The sequence below is a fragment of the Danio rerio genome, chromosome 15 (genome assembly GCF_049306965.1).
Source record: "Danio rerio strain Tuebingen ecotype United States chromosome 15, GRCz12tu, whole genome shotgun sequence".
NCBI lineage: Eukaryota > Metazoa > Chordata > Actinopteri > Cypriniformes > Danionidae > Danio > Danio rerio.
Window position 1 is genome coordinate 13,664,845 of NC_133190.1, and position 23,135 is coordinate 13,687,979.

Below are 23,135 nucleotides of genomic sequence, written 5' to 3' on the forward strand. Positions count from 1 at the left end.
CACAGATAAACAGTGTATCTTTACAAACGTGACCTCAAAAACTATTGGCAGTGTTTTTAGTCATTTTTGCAACCCCATGTACAAAATCATTTTGACAGCATTTTAAAAATTATAACTTTCCTTTTTGGAGGCTACACAGTGGCTTACTGGTTAGCACTGTCTCTTCACAGCAAGAGGGTTGCTGGCTCGAGTCCCAGCTGAAGCCATTTCGCATTTTGTGTGGAAATGTTTGCATGTTTTACCCGTGTCGATGTGGGTGTCCCACACAGTCCAAAGACATGTCCTATAGATAAATTGGGTAAACAAAATTGGCCGTAGTATATGAGCTTGTGAATGTGAGTGTGTATGGGTGTTTACCAGTACTGGGTTGCAGCAGGAAGGGCATTTGCTGTGTAAAAGATATGCCGGAATAGTTGGTAAGCCAAAGGAAAATTGATGAATGATTGAACTTACGCTGGTTGGAGTCCTCCAGATGGTCCAGTTTCCACCACAGTCCAAAGACATGCGCTGTGACGTGTGTGAGAGCACATGGGAGTTTCCAAAGTACTGTGTTGCAGCTGGAAGCGCATCCACATATGCTAGATAAGTTGGCGGTTTATTCCACTGTGAAATTAATGAATGAAGGTATTTCTCATTAGCCAACATAACACACATTTATAATGGAACTTTGTACTTTGTCCACTAATATAACAACTACAAGAGAAACGATCAACAACCACAATGTAATCATCTTTATTTATTATTAAAGGGCCATGAAACCGTCTTGTTTCAGCAGGGTGTTTTCACACTTCTACTTTGGAAAAAGTCAGAAAAGTGGGCATGTCCATCTCTGTTTAGGGGGGAGTGTCGGAGGAGCAAAAGAGGGATGATGTGGGAGTGTTGATTTAGGCATACACTGAGTTTCAGAGTCAAAACAAACACACAGGGGAGAAAGTGACTGTGTTTACATGGACATCTGTTATCGAATTATTTGCCAAATGATTAAATTGGTGGACTTTAACTACAGTTTGGCTCTTTCATTCAGGAATTTCATTCGTGCCCCTCGTGACAGACGAGATATTTGATTCAAGGAGCTGCTCTAAGCATGTATTTTTCATGCAATGTTTTATACTGCACGAGGAATGAGAGAAAAAAAACTCCGCATTTCTCTGTAACTTAGATGCACTCGGTAGATAGCGTCAGAAAGCCGCGTGTTTTTCTGGTCACAAAATGCGGTGAAAATCCTACACAACGGTAATAGTTTGGCTGTAATGCTAACATGTTTACACTCGGTGTAATAGTTAGTTAGATACGAACAAACTGAATTAACAAAGACCACTGGTCGCTCACTTACCAAATCTGTAGAGACAGGACAATCTACAGCAACTAGAACTGCATCTTTATCAAGTATTAAGCAGAAGTATTAAGCAGAAGTATTATTAAGCAGAAGTATAAATGCACAGCCACGCGCGTTGCCTGCGCCGTGGGTTACGCCGGTCACCTGACGCAGAAGTATAAATCAGGCTTTAGACATGTAAGTTATTTTTGTCGCGCGTCACGTGCACTCTAATCCACACGTGAGTCCAGCTGCACTCTCATAGAGAGAAAATGAAAACAAAACCTCACTGCAGCAAATTATAAAAGCAACACTGCATGCTTGTTTTGCCAACACAATGTGGGGTCTCTGCCGTCTACACTGTAACATTAATGAATAGTAATGATGTTGCAAAATACAGCGCGCTGATTGGTTTGAACCAAGCCTTCCTCATGCATTAATGCAGCACACTCATAGACGTAATATGGTACTCCCAGGTACAGACGTCCAGTCTACACACTGGTATACACACTAAGATCTCATGGCTGTGACGCTGCTTCAAAAATTTGTTTCAAACCGGAAGTACAAACTAGCTCGAAATAACGCAAAACAACCAATTTTCACTTTTTAGTGAGATTTATGTGTCCTAATAGTGTTTTTAGCAGTGTGGGACACATATACTGTACAACTGTCAACAGCTCAAAACATTTGTTTTGGTGTTTCATGACCCTTTAAAAGAGCCAACATGTTAAGATTTGTCATTTACTTATTTGCAAATGTCAGCTTTTTCTAAAGTTAGCTGAAAAAACTGGAAGAACAACCGTGCCTAAACATTGACTTTAGCAGATGGTCTATAAAGGCCTGGAGACATCCGATAGGCATTAAAACACTACAGGAGAGGACGGAAAAACCAAAACAACATGAAACAAGCCTTATATGGTTTCTTTTTTACCCTCTCTCCCTGAAGATCTTTTTTTCTCATGCAATCCTACAACTTGCAAAAAGATCTGAAATAGTCCTACTTAGCACTTATGGTGCTTCTAATGAGCTATATTTGCATTTTTTAAGTCCAGTTTACAATCCTTTTAAGAAAAAGAACAGTGTGAACATTCTGCTAAACTTCCTGGTTTGGAGAGATATTCATTATGCAACAGTACCATTTCATCAAACGTACAATTTTAATTTTAGATGCCTATTCAGCTGGTGTACTGCAGAAGTGAAGATCATACTCAGACGCACTGGGAAGAGATAGAGTCGAGTTACAGTGTGTAAATTTGTCAGCTATTTAGTAGGCGTGCTGTGCAAGCATGGCTCAGGCAAGATTAAACTGGATTTAGCGGACTGCAGCCCCTCTCATGTGGGTAATTTCCCAAGTGAAGCTGCCCTTCAGACATGTGTCAGGAATCAGACCATGTTACATTTGGCTAGCGTTGATAGATTTCACAATGGCGTACAAAAACCTGCCAAGAATCATTATAGGATTACTTCACCCCAGCATGATTTTTTTTTTCCTTTTATTGTACAAGTTTTAAATGACACACAGTTTGCTCTTTTACATGCAAAGGTTACAAAAGCTAAATGTTGGCTGAAACATCAAGCAGTTCTTTCTTGGCACCTTTAAGTTGAAGCTGATGGTCCTGCATCCAGCAAGAAATGAGGCAGTGGAGAGTGTCATCAGTGTAGCAGTAATATTATTATATGTATAAATGTATAATATTATATATGTTTTTTTCTCTGAATGTGATGCGGGCGGCAAGGTGACTAAATGGTTAGCACTGCCACCTCACAGCAAGAAGGTTCGAGCCCCAGCTGGGCCAGTTGACATTTCTGTGTGGAGTTTGCATGTTTTCCCAGTGTTGGCATGGGTTTACTCTGGTGATCCAGTCCCCCCACAGTCCAAAGACATCTGCTGCATAAAGCATATGCTAGAAGAGTTGGCGTTTCAATCCACTGTGAGGACCTCTGAAATAGAGACAAAGGAAAATGAATGAATGAAGGAATGAATGTGATGCCATATAGAGAGAAAATAGAGAAAAGAAGAGAAGTGGTCCATGAACTGAGCCCTGAGGTACCCTTGTAAGCTAGATGTTGTGAACTGGACACCTCATCCCTCAGTCATACCACACTGAAGCATAAACTTTAGAGGTGGGACTCAAACCAATGGGTACAGTTTCTGAGATGTCTCTTTAACGGGGTGGTTAACCATGTCAAAAGCAGTGGACATATGCAGCAGAATTAGATTTTGAACAAATGAGCGCAATGAATGTGGTCTCTGTTGAATGTCTAATTCTGAAGTCAATTTGCTGACTGTCGAGGAGGTTGTTCTGTGTTAGCAAGGAGGAGACTTGAATGAACACAACTAATGTTGTGTTTGCAGCGTTAGTCTGTAGAAAAATTGTTAAGTAAAGTTTATTCATAAACTAATTTTGAGTGGATCACATGCTTATGATTGACCACAGCTGGTCCTGCATTAGCAACGCAGCATTCATCAATCAGATAATTCCAAACTCACTATAAATAATCAGAGTTTCTTACTTCAGTTGTCTTTGCCTTAAAGAATCTCCCCTTCCACCCCTACTTCTTCCTCCTTTTCCTTGACAGGGTGGTACAGCAGCCTGGTAGTTAGCACTGTTGCCTCATAGCAAGATTTTTTTTTTTTTGAACAGTTGGAACAGTAAAGCATTTACCACTTTGTAATGCCATTCCTTTTCACAACACTTCAAAGACATTTAGAGACTGAAGACACCAAGTGATAAAGTGTTTCATGTGTAATTTTGTCCCATTCTTCCAGCAAACAAGTCTCAAGGTAGGCAACTGTAGAGTCATTTTGTGCTTCAGAATGCACCACACATTCTCTCTTGGAGACAGATCAGGACTTGGGTATGTGTGCAGATTTTGGTTTTGCATTGTCTTGTTGAAATCTGCATGGGCGTCTCTGGAAAAGTATTGTATTCGAATTGTATACAATTGAATTTGAAAATCTCTATGTGCTTTTCAGCCTTAATGGTGCCATCACAGAAGTGCAAGTTACCTTTTTCAAGTGCACTGACACAACCCAATACCATGACAGACCCTGACTTTTTGACTTGTTGCTGGTAACAGTCTGCATGATTCCTTCTTTGGTCGTTGACTTCTCTGTTCTCAGAGGCATCTGGGATGGACCATGTAGAAATGCATACTGTGGTCAGATGGATCAGTACTTAAGGTATTTTTGGGGAGTAATAGACATCTATTTCTCCTAGAAAAAAAAATACTGATTCATCTGACCACAGTACACATTTCTAGTGTGTTATGGTCCATCCCAGATGCCTCCAAGACCAGAGAAGTTAACTGCGCTATCGAACACTGTTAACATAGAGCTTCCTTTTGACAGTACAGTTTTAACTGGTATTTGTGGATGTAATGATTTATTGTGGTACACAGGTTTGCCAAAATAGTCTGAGCCTATGTGGTGAGCCCATTATTTAAAGATGAATGATGATTCCTGATGCAGTGCCACCTCAGGTATTGAAGATCATGGTTGTTCAGCTTAGGCTTGCGCCCTTGTCCTTTACGCAATAATATTCCCCCAGATTTCGTGTGTCATTTAATCATGTTAAGGGTGAAATATCCAAATGTCTATCTTTCTTTGAGGAACATTGTTTTTAAACATTTCAATAATTTTCTCACATATTTGTTGGCAAACCTAAGCCCATCGTTGCTTCTAAAGGACTAGACTTTCTTCTTCTTCTTCTTGTGTGTTGTGTGTTTTTTTTTTTTGGGTGGTTCGCTTTCTTAATTGAGCATTACTACCACCTTCTGTGGGTTATGGATCAGAGACTCATTTCTTTACCTCTAGACTCTTCAAAACCCAAGCCTTTGATGGAGCGTTCAGCTCCTCCATCTACAGCTCAAGTCCAACAATTTTTGGATGCTGCTTTTGTACCAAATCATAATTACAATCACCTGTTGACATTACCTGTTTCAAGTCAAGTTATTATTTAACCAATTTACCTGATTAGTGGCCCTAAACTGATCCTGACCCAACTTTTTGGAATGTTCATTTATTTTACTAATTTGGCAATTGCAAAGCATTGTAAGGGAAACGGTTTGAATTTGCATTTAGTAAACAATTTGTGTTCCATTTGCGAAACCACTAAACTCACACACTACATAGTTGAGGGTATAAGTGCATAGTGTACAGTGTTTCGTTTAGGATGCAACTTATATGTAAATTTAGACATGCCATACTGTTTTTCACATTATATATATATAGCAGGGGTGTATGCAATTTCTGATGCAGCCACTGTGTAATTCTGACTTTTTTTTGGTATCCTCGACACATCAACATTTTATTTAGACACAATTGCATAATTTTGACAAAGTGACTGTCATAAAAAGCTATAAAAAATTATAGTCTGAATGAGGTTTGAATAGTGTGTGAGTGCAGGTTCAACTTCTCTCACAATTGTAAGGTATAAACTTAGTGCTTTGCTAGTGGCAAGATATCAACTTGAAATTCATAATTGCAAGGTATGCATTTACAATATGTGAGAAATAAACCTGAGTTTTCATCATGCAGTTTTGACTTTATTTCTCATATTTGACTCAATATTCAAGTTTGACTCATTCATTCATTCATTCATTTTCTTGTCGGCTTAGTCCCTTTATTAAACAGAGGTCACCACAGTGGAATGAACCGCCAACTCATCCAGCACGAATGCCCTTCCAGCCACAACCCATCTCTGGGAAACATCCACACACATTCATTCACACACACACTCATACATTACGGACAATTTAGCCTACCCAATTCACCTGTACCGCATGCTTTTGGACTGTGGGAGAAACCGGAGCACCCGGAGGAAATCCACGCTAACGCCACATAGAAACGTCAACTGAGCCGAGGCTCGAACCAGCAACGAAGCAAACTTCTTGCTGTTAGGCGACAGCACTACCTAGTGCGCCACTGCGTCGCCAAGTTTGACTTTTTTTTTTTTTTTGAGATATAAACTCACCATTGTAAGATACAGACCTGCATTTACAATAAAAAGTGTTTTAAAATAATGTATCCATGATAAAAAGAAGCTTCTTTTCAAAATATGATCTCTACACCCAGGTAAAAAAAAAGTGCACTAAAATGCACTTTAAGTATACTTAGTATACACTTTTCAGTAATGTACTAAATGTGCTATATTTTCACACACTAATTTTGTACTTATTGTACTAAAAGATGGTATTAAGTTCATGTTAAGATAAACTTAATACCATCTAAGTGTACGCAAATGTGCTATTTTTAGGCTCCATGAAATTGAACTAAAATGTGCTTTTAACATACTATATCTGTATTTTAAAAATATATATTTAGTTACAACTAGAAATACACTTGAACCCTACTTTTAAACATTTGAATATATTTATGAGTAATTTAAAGTATAATCCTTCCTTGCATTCAGAATACAGTGATATTTATGCTAACAGAGTCAACAAACATGTCATTAAACTGTTTAGACATCCTCATGTAATTGGTTAGACAAAAGATAATTAAGTAGAAGGATAAATAGTCCAGAACAATTTTAGTATATGCAATGTAAAACAACTAATTCTTAAAGCATTTAAAGCACACTTTTAAAAACACACTAATAAAACTCTTTTGGATGTTTTTTCTGTAGTGTTCTTTATTGTAGTACACTAAAAATGTATTTAAGCATTAATGGTATTTAGTATACTTTTGTCAAGTGTATTTAAGTCCTACTGAAGTATAAGCATACTTTTAATTAGTATATTAAAAGTGTAAAACCATCAAACTTTTATTTAACACAAAAAATAACCATGTACTACAAATGTATTTGCAGGTATTTAAGTGTATTTTAGATGCATTTAATTATATATTTTTTTCACCTGGGCAGGTAGTATATAGTTATTTCTTAGTGTCTTATTATGCATATTCATAAGAGCAATAGTCTTTTTTTAAATTCAGTGAATCGTTGGTTCAGTGGCGCAGTAGGTAGTGCTGTCACTAGAGTTTGCATGTTCTCCCAGCGTTCGTGAGGGTTTCTTCTGGGTGCTCCGGTTTCCCCCACAGTCCAAAGACCTGTGGTACAGGTTAATGGGGTAGGCTAAATTGTCTTTAGTGTATTAGTGTGAATGAGTGTGTTTGGTTGTTTCCCAGAGATGGGTTGCGGCTGGAAAGGCATCCGCTGCATAAAAAAAAAACAAAAAAAAAACACTTGAATGAATTATGCTTGTTTTTTTTTTTGTTTTTTTTTTAACTGTCTAATAACAATATAAATTTTCAGCAAATATCATCTTTGTGTTTGTTAACCTCCCACACTACCCATGATTCAGCAGTTTCATTCATATGTGCTTCATTAAATCTCACCACATGTCTGTTTCAGCAGCCTGGACTGCTTCCAAGACAGAAAAGCATAGCTGGATGAATCTATAGCATGACCTGACAAGCATATTTGCTTGAATTTGGTGAAAAACATAAGTAAAGTTAGATTTGAAGTAGCCTTTATTTTATTAAGCTGCAATTCATTGCTCAGTGATTGCATAATAGCTCAGATATTTCCATTGTTTCAGCTTAGAAGGAGTGATTCAGCATTTTGCATTGTCTGCTTTCAATAATGATAAAACAATCTCAACTCAGGTGACCATTTACACAGATTCCCATTTTAAATCATTCACTGTAAAAACTTATAATCAAGATATTTCTAGCCACCAATAGCATTTTTTGTTTTAAGAATATAGTGCAAGATCAGAGTGTGTATAACTATTATGACTGATCAAATTGGGTAGAATTGTTTTAAGATGTTTAAAAATATTTTTTTACTTAGTACACTGTAAAAAATGCGGGGTTCATCACAGTTCCTCTATTGTTTTGTACCAACACAAAACATTTTTTTTAATACATTTTAATAAATGTAAGTTTTTTTTATAAATTTAAAAACTCAAATGTGTTTCAGTTCATTTAAACCTAAAATTTAGATATTTTGCCTTGAAATATAGCTTAATTACAATCAGAGATTTAGGCCTAGCCTTGTATTTTTAAGACTTTATTTTGGCAGTAATAACATGTTTAAAGTTTGACCATTAAAAAATGCTTAATCACACTTACACTTGTTCTTTAGTGACAAAATACATTATGTTGTGTTTTGTTGCAGTATGATTCAGTATTTTGACTAGCAACAAATACATATGCATTGTAACTACTGTCAAGTCTTAAACTGAATTTTCAATGTACATATGCAGTTAAAGTAAGACTTAATAGCCCCCCTTTGAATTTTTTGATATGTTTTTTTTAATATGAAAAATGTTTTTTTTTATATTTCCCAAATGGTTTTTAACAGAGCAAGGAAATTTTTACAGTATGTCTGATATTTTTACTTCTGGATAAAGTTGTATTTGTTTTCTTTCGGATAGAAAAAAAACCCAGTTTTTTTATTTTAATAAAAACCATATTAAGGTCAAAATTATTAGCCACTTTAAGCTATTTTTTATTTGTATATATTTTTTTTTTGCTTGTCTACAGAACAAACCCCCATTATACAATAACTTGCCTAATTACCCTATCTAGGGAACCTAATTAACCTAGCTAAACCTTTTAATGTCACTTAAAGCTGTACAAAAGTGTCTTGAAAAATATCTAGTAAAATATTTACTATCATCATGACAAAGATAAAGTAAATCTGTTATTAGAAATGTGCTATTATGTTTAGAAATGTGTTGAGAAAAAAATTCTCTCCATTAAACAGAAATTGCGTAAAAAATAAACAGAAGGGCTAATAATTCTGACTTCAACTGTATGTGTGATTCTGATTTAATTTAAATGCTTTGGCTCAATTTAAGACAGAATATATAATGACAATGCTTAATTTAAGAGGAATTCTCCTGTTTAGTGAACCAAGTTTACTAGTTTCAACACACACACACACACACACACACAAAAAAAAAAACTAAACAAAAAAGCTACTTTCCTTGTTTCTAGTCCAAATATCTAAAAATTCTCATATCAAGAAGCTGTTAAGAAAATGCAGGCTTCCACACAATTCATTCATGATGTAGGGCTGCATGTTATTGAAAAAAATAAGATATTGTAATATTTAGTTTTTCTGCAATATATTACGATATAAATGTCATTTCACCAGAACAGCTCTATTTCTAAAGAATGCATTAATTTAGACTGATTTGGCATTATTCTGGGTGTAATGCATAAAATAAAATAAAATAAATGATTAAAGTACAACAGAGAAATTAAAGTTAAATAAAGATTGCTTCATGGTTTTCTTGGGAGTACAGAAATGAAATAATCATATGTAAAATAGCACTGTATAATTATATAAATAGTTATAATAAATTAACATTTTTAAGGTTACAAATGGAACAAATTTTTGTACCTGAATGCAGTCACAGGTCTTAAAAATGCATGCAGATGATAAACTTTTACTCTACTGTGCATTAAACTCTACAAATCTCATTGTTTACAAATGATGGCTCTTGCTAAAGTATAATCTGAACATTGCAGATTCTATTGATGCGAACATTGCGATATTGATGCTGAAACAATATATTGTGCAGCCCTAGTCCAAACACAAATCAGTTAAGTTAATGTAATTATTATACAAATTTAAGCGAATTGAACATAAAACAAATAAGTTGTCCCAACGAATTGCTAGAATTGTGATTTTTCAACTCGTTTTAAATAAGCACTTTAAGCAAACAGCAAAAAAGAGTGGAATTTTAAGATAATTAGACTAAATAAACTACTTTGAATGAGTGTTAATTTTCTTTTTCATATTGTTATATTGTTATTTTTTTTACTTGAGTCTATGGGCCCTCTCATACACCCAGTGAAATAAGGCGCGAGATCTGTTTGGTGCGATTTGTTGCTCTTTTCAGCGCAACACTAATTTTCCAATTTTGCACCATGTTGTTTAAATAGCAAATCCATTTGAATCATGGGTGTGCCGGCCTATAAAAGAGGTGGGTTAAGTGTTTAAGCATGTTAATGGTTGTTGCGTTGCTTTTCTGGTAAACTGAAATAGACTGCGTCGTTGACCAACACTCAAAAAAATTTTATTTCTTTTTTTTTCTTGTTCAAACTAACCTGAAAAAAATGCTGTCTGCAAAATTGTTGCAAACAATTTATTTGTGTTGAATTTTAACATACAAAATAAATTTAGTAATGTTCAACTTAATTTGTTTGTTTAAATTCAGCCCAAATAAATATTTTACAAAGCCCTTAACTTAATTTTTTGTAAATCCAAGGAATTATTTTTTATACATTTTTCAGTGTACTTAATTTAAATACAACTACAATACAACAACAATACAATTCTTGAGATTTTATTGGGACAACTTTTTTTTTTTTTTTTGTTCAATCCACATAAATATGTAAAAGTGTTAAGTTAACTTAATCGATTTGTGTTGGGACAACATGAATGAATTGTGTGGAACCCTGCATTGTTTACAATGAAGTAAAAGCTGGTCTAAAGTCTAATGCAGAGTGTGTTAGTTATGTGCTTATGCAGGTTCAAATGATTAATACACACTAGTTGTACAGCATCTTTAGATATGAAAAAAGGATTAAAATGTTTCAAAAATTATTATTGTCTACATAGATATAAAAAAATGACCAAAATGGAGGAGGCTCATTCTTTTTCCCAGCACTGCAGATGGTCTGTTTAAGGGCTTACACTATGTACAGCTGCCTTGAACTGGGCCAAAGCACGCTTGTCCCAGTTTGCGTCTTTAATAAACTATGACAATTTATGTTCATTGAACAGTAAGAATGATTAAATAATCCATATGAATGGCCCCTAAAAGTCACATCTTGCTTTCAGTTTTGGACTCAGGCGCGTTTTGCACTCACACACAAGCGTACTGCGGCATAGCCCAAGTGAACCGCGCTCTTGCACACCTCTTCCAACCAGGCCAGTGCCGGCCAAGCGAACCATGCCTGAGCCCGATTCAGAGCACTCACTCTTCTCAAATGATCCTGGGCATAGTGTGAGTAGGCCCTAAGTGTTTTCTCGCTAGTGAAGCGTTCAGTTTTTCCACTTACAAAGTCCGCCATATAAATAACAAATGTGCTATTGCGCAACGCAACAGACTCTTAAAAGAATGGGAGATGGGACTCTGATTAGTTTAATGCACTTTGTGCTCAAAACACACCAATAACTCATTAAGTGAATAAGCACAACCCTGTTGGTCCATGCGCCGTGGTGCAAACCGTATTTTTCGTCCTTAAAATAGCAATAGTGGATTCGGGCACGCCTGTAATGCTTTTGCACCTCACGCTTTAGACTTTGCACCTGGATCGTTAAAATAGAGCCCTGTAAGTTTTTTTGCATTTCAAGAAATCCTACCTAGAACACTACCTGACAAAAGTCTTGTCGCTTATATGGCGTTTTAGGAACAACAAATAATATCTTGACTTCTAGTTGATCATTTGGTGTCATGGCTTATATGAAAGGCAAAGGCTTTTAGATTATGTTTATTGCCTACTCCATCTTACCCCAGACATGCTCAATGTTCATGTCTGGTGACTGGGCTTACCAATTCTAGAGCACCTTGACCTTCATTGCTTTCGGGAACTTTGATGTGGAGGCTGTAGTATGAGAAGGAGCGCCCTCCTGCTAAAGAATTTGCCCTCTCATGTGGTTTGTAATGTAACGGGTAGCACAAATGTCTTAATACCTTAGACTGTTGATGTTGCCATCCACTATTTCCTTTACCAAACTTGACTAATTTCTGTGAGAATCTTGGGTCAATAGGGTTCAACTCTCAACTCAACTCAACTCACTTTATTTCTATAGCACTTTCACAAATCACAATGATTACCAAAGTGCTGTACATAAAACACATAAAATGCATGTAAAATATACATAAAACCAAAATACATAAACTCACATCACATGATTAAAAGCTAAAGAAAATAAGTGTGATTTCAGTGACCTCTGAAAAGACTCAAAAGTTTGAGCTGTTCTTAAAGAGAGTGGGAGATCATTCCAGAGTCTTGGAGCTGCTACCGAGAAAGCTCTATCACCTCGACATTTTAAGCGTGATCTAGGAACTTGCAAATAAAGACGATCCATTGAGCGAAGAGATCTCACAGGTTGGTGCATAATAATTAGCTCAGAAATATACTCATGGGCCAGGCCATGGAGGGATTTATAAACATACAACAGAACTTTGTACTGAATTCTAAACTGGATTGGCAGCCAGTGTAGAGAAACAAGTACAGGTGTAATGTGTTCTCGTTTTTTTGTGCCTGTTAAAAGCCTGGCAGCTGCGTTCTGGACTAGCTGCAGTCGCGAGAGAGAGGCCTGACTCTCCAGAAGAGAAGAAATAAAAGTATGAACAACTTTCTCCAAATCACTGAAAGAGAGGACAGCTTGGCAATATATCTAACATTTCCAATGGGTTCTTTGCAGTATTTGTGGTGATTGGGATGAAGCTCAACAGATGATTCTTTGGAAAAAAAAATTTCCTTCTGCCACTTTTCCAAATGATCTACTAGAAGTCAAGTTATTATTTTTTGCTCTTTCAGCTGGGATCGACGATAGGACTTTTGTCAGGTAGTAATTTTTTAATAAAAAAAAAAAGTTTATTTATTATATTTCAATAGTTATTTCTAACTATTAATGTGCTTCTATTCAAAACGTTCAGTAAGATTTAATGTCAGCTTACTATTAATAATCACATGCCATTTGGGTGTTTTGAACACACATAGAGTAGACCTGATGAACACATTCAACAAATGCTGTACAGAAAACATATTGCCACACATATTCTTATACAAGCATCCGTAACCCATCTTCTCTTTGGATTTGGACTTACCCTGTGTTTTTCAGACTATCCTCTACCTTTCTAAACAATACCGTCTCTGTGCTGGTGTTATACACAACCAAATGAAGGGTGCCAGCTTTTCCAGATAAACGTACCGTATCTGGTTTCTTCGCTGATGCCATTCTGGTGCTTTAATTCACAAACTCTGTGCCTGGAATTGCTTTCCCATGACATGAAATCCAGCAGCATTGTATCAAGCTTTCTTCATTTCCCTGTTGTAAAAGGTCATATGACTCTCAGGTCATTTTACCCGCTCTGTTTTTCTTGCCAACGCTGCAGATACTGTATAACTGCAGGAAAAGAACTGACAGGCATCAGCATATAAAACTTTGCTTTCACCACACACATTTAACTGAACTAATGCGGTTTATATACAGTAAAGATGATGGCAGATCAGTTATGTTCAGAAATCTGAAAATACACAGCACTTCATTTATTCATTCATTCATTAATTTTCTTATCGGCTTAGTCCCTTTATTAATCCGGGGGTCGCCACAGCGGAATGAACCGCCATTTTATCCAGCAAGTTTTTATGCAGCGGATACCCATCTCTGGGAAACATCCACACACACACACACTCATACACTATGGACAATTTAGCCTACCCAATTCACCTGTACCGCATGTCTTTGGACCGTGGGGGAAACCGGAGCACCCGGAGGAAATCCACGCGAACGCAGGGAGAACATGCAAACTCCACACAGAAACGCCAACTGAGCCGGGGCTTCGAACCAGTCAATACCGGTTTTAAAGGAATGAAAAATAAAGGAAAGACATAGTAGTGTGATCTCTGGGATGTAGCACGCTACTCATTCGGTAAAGGCACAGCTAAACAAATGTGTTTTAAGTTTAGATTTGAATGAGCCTAATGTTAGAGCTTATCTGATCATTTCTGGCAGCTGATTCCAGCAGCGGGGGGTGCAGTAGCTGAAAGCAGATTCACCCTGCTTTGACTGAACCCTTGGAATTTCTTATTTACTTTATCCTAAAGATCTGAGTGATCTGTTAGTTTTGTATATAGTGAAGTATTAATACTTTAAAATCTGTTCTGAATGAGCAGAGGACAGGTGTGATGTGCTCTGATTTTCTGGTTTTGGTCAGAATTCTGGCTGCAGCTGTCTGACTGTCTTTTTGGAAAGGTCAGCGAGGAGCCCATCACAGTAATTCACTCTGCTGGTGATAAAAGCATAAACAGGTTTCTTTGAGTCCTCACTGGAAAGAAAGCATCTAATTCTTGCAATGTTTTTTGAGATGATAGTTGTTACTGATTTGGCATGATCTGACTCCAGATTCACACCAAGATTCTTGACTCTCTTGAATCCATTTTTTAAATGTGACCCTAGACCATGTCATAAGGGTTCATATTTGGAAATGGAGATTTCTACATCATTTGAAAGCTGAATACTGAGATGCAATGTCTAGAATTTGAGGGTTGTTATTATTATTCAAAAATGACGTTTGATATATTAACAAAAACATTTTAAAAAATCTTAGAGGAACAAAACCCATGCTATTTTATGTCATTTTGATTGAAATAACACCATAAACTTTACAGTCTACACAAAAAAACATTGTTTTGTGTAAGATTTTTTTCTTTAAAGATTTTATTTTAAATAACAAACATGTTTCTCCACAGTCCAAAGGCATGCGTTACAGGTGAATTGTGTAAGCTAAACTGTCCGTTGTGTATGTGTGTGAATGAGTGTGTATGGATGTTTCTCAGTGATGAGTTGCAGCTGGAAGGGCCTCCACTGCACAAAACACATGATGAATAAGTTGGCAGTTCGTTCTGCTGTGGTGACCACTGATTAATAAAGGGACTAAGCCAAATGGAAAATGAAGAATTGAATAAAACATTTATCTGTTTATTTAATTCAATTAACAATAATAGCCCAGGTTCAGTCAGAGTATTAAAGACGGGTCTTGGCTACAGCCTGGAAAACCAAGGAACGGCTTTGTAAGAAGAATATCAAGGTTCTGGAGTCTCCAGACCCAAATCTAATAAAAAAAAATCTTTAGAGGGAGCTGAAACTTTGTGTTGCTCAGCAACAGCCTCGAAAGAGAAGATCTGTATGGAACTGTATGGAGGATCTGTACGGAAAATGTCAATACAGAGACAAGGTAGAGAGTCAATTTAACACTAATAACGCAAGGAAAATGTGGCAGGGACTTAATTACATCACAGAAGTGAATTAGCAAACCCGCCACTGTAAACACTGGTGCATTTCTCCCGGACAAGCTAAACTCGCTCTATGCCCGCTTTGAAGCCCAGTACAGCGCAAACAAACTGCGCGCTCCCACGGCCAATACCGAAACCGCCAGCCCACTCTCTGTTTCTGTAGCGGACGTAACAAGATCTTTCCGTCGCGTGAACATCCGGAAAGCTACAGGCCCAGATGGCTTCCCCGGACGTGTACTTAAAGCATGCTCACACCAGCTAGCGGGAGTTTTCATGGACATCTTTAACCTCTCGCTCTCTCTGTCTGTGGTTCCCACATGCTTTAAGACAGCTACCAGTGCCTATACCGAAATTAGCTAAAACCACATGCTTGAATGACTGGCGTCCTTTTTCTCTGACACCCATCTTCAGCAAGTGCTTTGAGAAGCTAATTAAAAACTACATCTGCTCTGTACTGCCCACTCACACTGACCCTCAGCAATTTGCATACAGAAATAACCACTCAACTGTCGATGCAATTGCTTTCACCTTGCAGTGTGTACATACCCAATGATGAACTACAGGAACCATTTGACCTCTGTAATTGTTAAAGTTTTTAGTATCAAATATTAAACATTTTTGACTCAAATGATCAAATACTTATTTGAGACAGTAATTTACAAATAAATAATTTTTAATAAATTGATTTTTATATTTAAATTCTGTCTCTCACAGTGGAAATGCACCTATGCCGACAATTCTAAACCAATGCATGATTCATAAGTAGGAGATCTTAAAAAATCTATATATTATAATATACTCGAAAATATCGGGAAAAAAATTGCAATGTAAGTTAATAAACACTGTCGTAATTCAACATTAAAAGGAGAAATATTAATGTGTAAAAACTTAAATATGTAAATAAAATTGTTTATCTTTTTTTTTTTTACTTATGGTTACTAAACAAATCAGATGAAAATGACTGCAGTCATAAAATGACTCCGCAATATTTAAATCAGCACACAAACAGATGCAAAGATAAAAAAGCATTGCAATATCAGTGAACCATCTGCTCTGATCTCTAGAATGTAAAGTTTTTTTTTTTTTCTGCAGGAGGGCAGTGTATGGAGTCAGTCAGTGCAGTGGTGTGTTGAGGGGCATCAGGGTCGTGGCGTCTGTCTGTGTGTTTTGAGAACGGAGGCCTCCTGCCTCCAGCCATCCGCATATCATCCCATCCCTCCGTATGGATCTCTGGCACTCAAATCTCTCTCTCAGACCGCCACACAATATCTGTGGAATGTCGTGCCCCTACGAATCACGGTTCACACGGTCCAGAACCAAAAAGATGAACCTTATATAAGCAGACCCTTAGGTTTCAAAAAGGGACCCCTGACGAGCGCGCTAGCACTGTTTATAGAGCGTGGATTGCTCTTATTAACATAAAAGCTCTTCCCATAGAGCACCTCACTGGAAGAAAAACCTCTGTTTATTAAGGATAAGCTGACCTGAATGACTCTGGCTCCATGCAGAGACTTCAGTCTTCAGCAGATTTGATTACAAACTGTGTGGGGACAGAAACCAAGACCAGATTTCTGCTAACAATGAGATACTGTTTTTTTTATCTGCTCTGCAAACATATTTCTTTGGTAAAGCAAGTCTGGTTTGGGGGAAAGTTTGGGTCAGGTGTTTTTTTATTTATTTTTTTGTTCAGTCAGTTGGAAGCCATATTGATCACAAGTTCGAACAGCTAATCTCTTAAAATCTAAGGTATCAGCAAGAATCAAAAGGGGATTTTCACAGTGATTCCACAATTTAACTTTTTTCGGTTCTTCAAAGAATCAGTTTTCATTAGGGATGCTCCGATCAGGGTTTTTGAAGCCGATACAGAGTATCGATTCCTTGTCATCGTGATAGACCGATACAGAGTACCGATTCTGATATTTCATGCTAATGCAATAAGCACATTTTCCCTCAAAGTATGATATTTAAGTGGAGATCTCACCTCACCTAAGAGAATAAATAAAGAATGTTGCATATAATTCCTAAACATGTCTCTTATAATGATTTAGTGTGGACATGTCATGGTCAGAACAGAAGAAGCTTTACAGAACAAAGAGATAAAAACTATTTAAAAAACTGATAAGAAAAATGATTGACAATGCATTTTAGAAACATTGCAGATCATAATAATTTAACATGCCTTACATGTCTTTTTGGCAAAGTTAAAAAAGCAACCTATAAATGTATGACTTCTTAACTATGGAAATAGGCCTATAAACTTCTGTTTATTGCAATATGTATATTATTACAAAAAGATATATATTAATTTAATCTTACAACTGTAGCGCTTCATCAATGTGCCTCTCGAGAGCTGTTCTCTCTCGTCGCCATGATTTGCGGGTCTCGCGGAGGAGCTATGAATATACAAGAGACTCGTGGACAAAGACTATAGAATACACAAGACATGTCACTCGTATAGTTTTAAATGGAGAAAAGTGTAACAGTTAATATGGCAAATGAAGTCCTGCCTTCTAGTACAGGAGCCAATCAGCAATCACTGTAGACTTTTATTTCTCCAGGGAGAGGCTCGGAACAGACGTGTGCTTTTATGACAGTTTTTTTTTTTTTTTTTTGTGATTAATAAACGCACTGGAAACTAATATACTTACTTCACAGACATAAGAAATACATACACATAAAGCTTGAAATCTGTGCTTTTGAATGAACCAGAGGCCCTTGAAAAGACTTAAAGTTTTTTTTTGGTTTTGTAATCTGTATGAAATGAATGTGAGGTACAGTTTGTCCAGTCAAAGTCACATCACATGACAGCAACTACTCAAACACCAACAATCTTGTACACAAAGAGTAGCTGTTTTGAAGAATTTGATGTTTCCCCATTCAGACAGAATGCCTAAGCATACTGCACCAGAGGTGTTTTAAGGATGACCATCGAGTGAAATGACTTGCCTTAAAGAGACTTTGCTCATGGAGCTTAAAGCAGCACTGGATATACAATGTTTGCAACAAAGAGACCATCACTCGCGCAAGTCGTGCCAATAGACCAGGGAGGTCAAACTCAATTGCTACCCTGCTCGCCTACTTTTGAAAACATTTTCCTCCCTCCTCTATCCTCCTCCTCCACCCGCATCCTCCACACTTACTACTGATGACTTTGCTACATTCTTTTGCACCAAAACTGCAAAAATCAGTGCTCAATTTGCTGCACCTACAACAAACACGCAAGATACACCACCAACACCACACACACTCACCTCTTTTTCTCAGCTCTCTGAGTCCGAGGTGTCCAAACTCGTGCTATCTAGCCATGCAACCACCTGTCCACTCGATCCCATTCCCTCTCATCTCTTGCAAGCCATCTCTCCTGCAGTCATACTAACACTGACTCACATAATTAACACATCTCTTGACTCTGGTTTATTCCCCACTTCATTTAAGCAGGCTAGGGTAACCCCACTGCTAAAGAAACCCAACCTGGACCATACGCTACTTGACAACTACAGACCAGTATCCCTGCTTCCATTCATAGCCAAGATTTTGGAGAAAGTAGTGTTCAATCAAGTCCTGGACTTTCTTACTCAAAACAATCTCATGGACAACAAGCAATCCGGCTTTAAGAAAGGCCACTCAACTGAGACTGCCCTGCTCTCGGTCGTGGAGGATCTCAGACTGGCTAAAGCAGACTCAAAATCATCAGTCCTCATTTTGCTGGACTTGTCAGCTGCTTTTGACACTGTCAACCACCAGATCCTGCTATCTACGCTCGAGTCACTGGGCGTTGCGGGCACTGTTATACAATGGTTCAGATCTTACCTCTCTGACAGGTCATTCAGGGTGTCTTAGAGGGGAGAGGTGTCCAACCTACAGCATCTAAACACTGGCGTACCTCAAGGCTCTGTTCTTGGGCCACTTCTCTTCTCCATCTACACGTCATCTCTAGGACCAGTCATCCAGAGACATGGATTCTCCTACCACTGCTATGCTGATGATACCCAGCTATACCTCTCTTTTCATCCTGATGATCCCTCGGTTCCAGCTCGCATCTCAGCCTGCCTGTTGGATATTTCACACTGGATGAAAGATCATCATCTTCAGCTGAACCTCGCAAAAACGGAAATGCTTGTAGTTTCTGCCAACCCGACTCTACACCATAACTTTTCAATCCAGATGGATGGGGCAACCATTACTGCATCCAAAATGGTGAAAAGCCTTGGAGTAACGATTGATGACCAACTAAACTTCTCTGACCACATTTCTAGAACTGCTCGATCGTGCAGATTCGCACTCTATAACATCAGAAAGATCCGACCCTTCTTATCTGAACATGCAGCTCAACTCCTTGTTCAAGCTCTTGTTCTCTCCAAACTGGATTACTGCAACTCTCTACTAGCTGGGCTTCCAGCTAACTCTATCAAGCCTCTTCAACTGCTCCAGAACACAGCAGCACAAGCGGTCTTCAATGAACCTAAACGAGCACATGTCACTGCGCTGCTAGTCCGTTTGCACTGGCTGCCAGTTGCTGCTCGCATCAAATTTAAAGCTCTGATGTTTGCCTACAAAGTGACTTCTGGCCTTGCTCCTTCTTATCTGCTCTCACTTCTGCAGATCTATGTGCCCTCCAGAAACTTGCGTTCTGTGAATGAACGTCGCCTCGTGGTTCCATCCCAAAGAGGGAAGAAATCACTTTCACGAACGCTCACGCTCAATCTGCCCAGTTGGTGGAATGAACTCCCTAACTGCATCAGAACAGCAGAGTCACTCGCTACTTTCAAGAAACGACTAAAAACTCAACTATTTAGTCTCCACTTCACTTCCTAATCTGCAATTGCCTCTCTGAATATCACACTAACTGTACCCCAAAAAAAAAAAAATAAATACTAATACTTTCCTTCTTAGAATTTACAGACCTGAAACTTGCCTATTGCACTTATTCATTGTTGCTCTTAGTTGTGTAAATTGCTTCCTTGTCCTCATTTGTAAGTCGCTTTGGATAAAAGCGTCTGCTAAATGACTAAATGTAAAATGTAAATGGCTGGATTTTTCAGCAGGGTAAAGGCCCGCAGCCCTGCACAGTTCAGTTTCAACCCTAATTTAACACACCTGATTATGTAATTGAGTCCTTCAGGCTTGTTTAAAACCTACAGGTAAAGCTGCGGTCACACTGGCACTCGCACTGGCAGTCATTCATAGGCACGCGAATGGGTCAGACAGGAAACGCAGGGTCATGCGTCAAGTTTTGCAGATTGCTGCGGTGCAAAGATCAAGCTTTGTGAACTCTGACCTGCGAAATTGCATCACTTGACTGCGTGAGACCAATCGAGGATCAAAACCCGACCTCTCTGGACAGAAATTTAAAACATGGGGCAATCAGTCACTTTTTTAATGTCTAATCATGTTGTTTAATCCCGCCCCTTTTCGCAGCGCCGCACGACAGAATTTTGCACACACAAACTCTAGTGTGACCACAGCTTAAGTGTGTTGGAGCAGGATTGGAACTAAACTGTGCAGGGCTGCAGCCCTCTAGGAACTGAGTTTGACACCCTGCAATAGACTGTTTAAACAGAGGTCCCATCACATCTGTATATATTTTAGCTGCTGTGTTGGGAGCACAGCGATTGCTCACGCCTCATTTCTCTTCTTACGTGTTGTAGCACTGCCGGGTATGCACGTGCATGTCTTATGCGCAAAAATAATTGTAAAATCATAAACAAACACTTTGATTGAAATCTTGAAACATTAGATTGGAGAGTACCGATCAAGTCATAAAATGTGATTATCGGCCGAAAGGGATTTCCAGCAAATCAATCAGAACATCCCTAGTTTCCACTGAATGAGGCACAAATAAAAACTTTTTTATGTTTCATCAGTATTAGTGCACAATCAAACTACAAAATAGTCAAGCACTATAAATAGGAAAATTACATTTAAATAAGAAAGAAATGTTTTTTTTTTTAAATGTAAGAAGCAAATAGTCAAATTCAATTCAATAATTTTTGCTAAGCTAAGATAAATGTTTTTCACGATCTAATCTGAGCTTTATGTTTTGTTAACATATTAATGTTGTTTATTGATGGGCTGCCATTAAACAAATACAGCTTGTGATATCAATGCTGCATTGATTCTGAGATTTTTTTAAATGCATCCCTATTCTCTCTTGGCAGCATGGTGGCGCAGTGGGTAGCACAATCACCTCACAGCAAGAAGGTAGCTGGTTCGAGCTGTGGCTGGGTCAGTTGATGTTTCGCTGTGAAGTTTGCATGTTCTCCCTGCGTTCGTGTGGGTTTCCTCTGGGTGCTCCGGTTTCCCTCACAGTCCAAAGAAATGGGGTACAGGTGAATTGAACAAGCTAAATTGGTGTAGTGTATGTGAGTGTGTGCAAGAGGTTGTGGATGTTTCCCAATGTTGTGTTGTGGCTGGAAGGGCATCCGCTATGTAAAATGTGCTGGATAAATTGGCGCTGTGGCAACCCCTGATTAATAAATGGACTAAGCCCAAAAAAATGAATGAATGAACTATTCTCTCTTGAGGTGATTCTGAGCTTTTTTAACAGCAGATGGCGCTCAAGGTTTTACAAAAAGCCGTTCTCTGCTTGAAACCAATTGAAACTAAAATAATCATAATGAAGTTAGGAATGATTTAAGAATTAAATTACAAGAGTGTTCATAGTTAGCTGTGTTTACCTGAAATTAATGTCATAAAAGCCAGTTTATATGACTTGACCGAACACACAAGCGCTCTTCCTCATAAGCATTTGAGTGTACAGTTAAAAACTAGCCAAGAGCGCCATCTGCTGTTAAAAACTAAGCTCTGAATCGATTTAAGGGAGTATAGCTATGCATTTTGAAAATCTCTGAATCTATTTCTCACACTGTTTTATTGCCACAGTCAGGGCCGGTAAGTCTATAGAAGCGACCTAGGCGGCCGCCTAGTGCGGCAGAATAGAGAGGGTGGCATCTCTCTCACTACTTGCTTCCTCAGTTATGTCTGCGACACCTCCCTCACCACCATTCGGGTTATAGTACTTTGCCTACAGCGGCAGCTCAGCTTGCTCCGGCCCTGGCCACAGCCCTAGTTTTAAACAAATTACAAAAATTGGCATTTTATAATATTGTTGGTTGGAATCTCCAAAAGTAAGAGAATCATGTTAAACAATCAGGCAAAAAAAAATATTCATAAAGGGTTGGTCAGTTAAAAATGAAAACTTTTACAGAATACTTGGTTGATATGTATATGTTTGTTGCTTTTTATAGTGATTTTAATACGTTTCATAAAGTTATGAAAAGACATTTCATAAAATAAAATATGTAGAAACTAAATACTTTAAGGGGCATCAAAGAGGTTTAGTAGGCAGCACTATCATCACACAGCAAGAAGGTCGTTGGAGTTGGGTGCTGTGTTTTTTGGCATTTCTGTGGGGAGTTTGCATGTTCTCACTGTTTTTGCGTGGTTTTCCCCAAAGTCCAAAGACATGCACTAGGTGAACTGGGTAAGCTAAATTGACACTAGTGTATGTGTGTATGAGGGTGTATGGGTGTTTCCCAGTAATGGGTTGCAGCTGGAAGGGCATCAGCTGCATAAAACATAAGCTGGTTTAGTTGGCAGCTCAGTCTGCTGTGGTGACCCCTGATTAATAAAGGGACTGAGCCAAAAAAAAAAGAATGAATGAATAAATACTTTAGACCAACTACGTCAGTCAACAACAAATATGTGATTTTAAGCAGGGATTTTTAATTTATTTTTCATATGCGACATTGCATTATTTATTTATTAACAGACAATGACTCAAACATTTTAACTGATTTACAGACACAAAAATGTTTCAAGTCTAACAAG

At 37.9% G+C, this 23,135-nt stretch overlaps 1 long non-coding RNA gene across 2 annotated transcripts in view; it reads left to right on the forward strand.

Annotated features, from left to right (window-relative positions):
- The window catches only part of LOC141377787 (uncharacterized), a 34,183-nt gene extending 14,540 nt beyond the window's left edge, over positions 1–19,643 (forward strand). Inside the window, exon 5 of one of the 2 annotated variants that reach the window (XR_012390662.1) lies at positions 16,398–19,643. This is a non-coding gene — a long non-coding RNA (uncharacterized lncRNA). The remainder of the gene's footprint in view (positions 1–16,397) is intronic. The other variant, XR_012390663.1, reaches the window with a different exon arrangement.
- Positions 19,644–23,135: the final 3,492 nt, after the last annotated feature.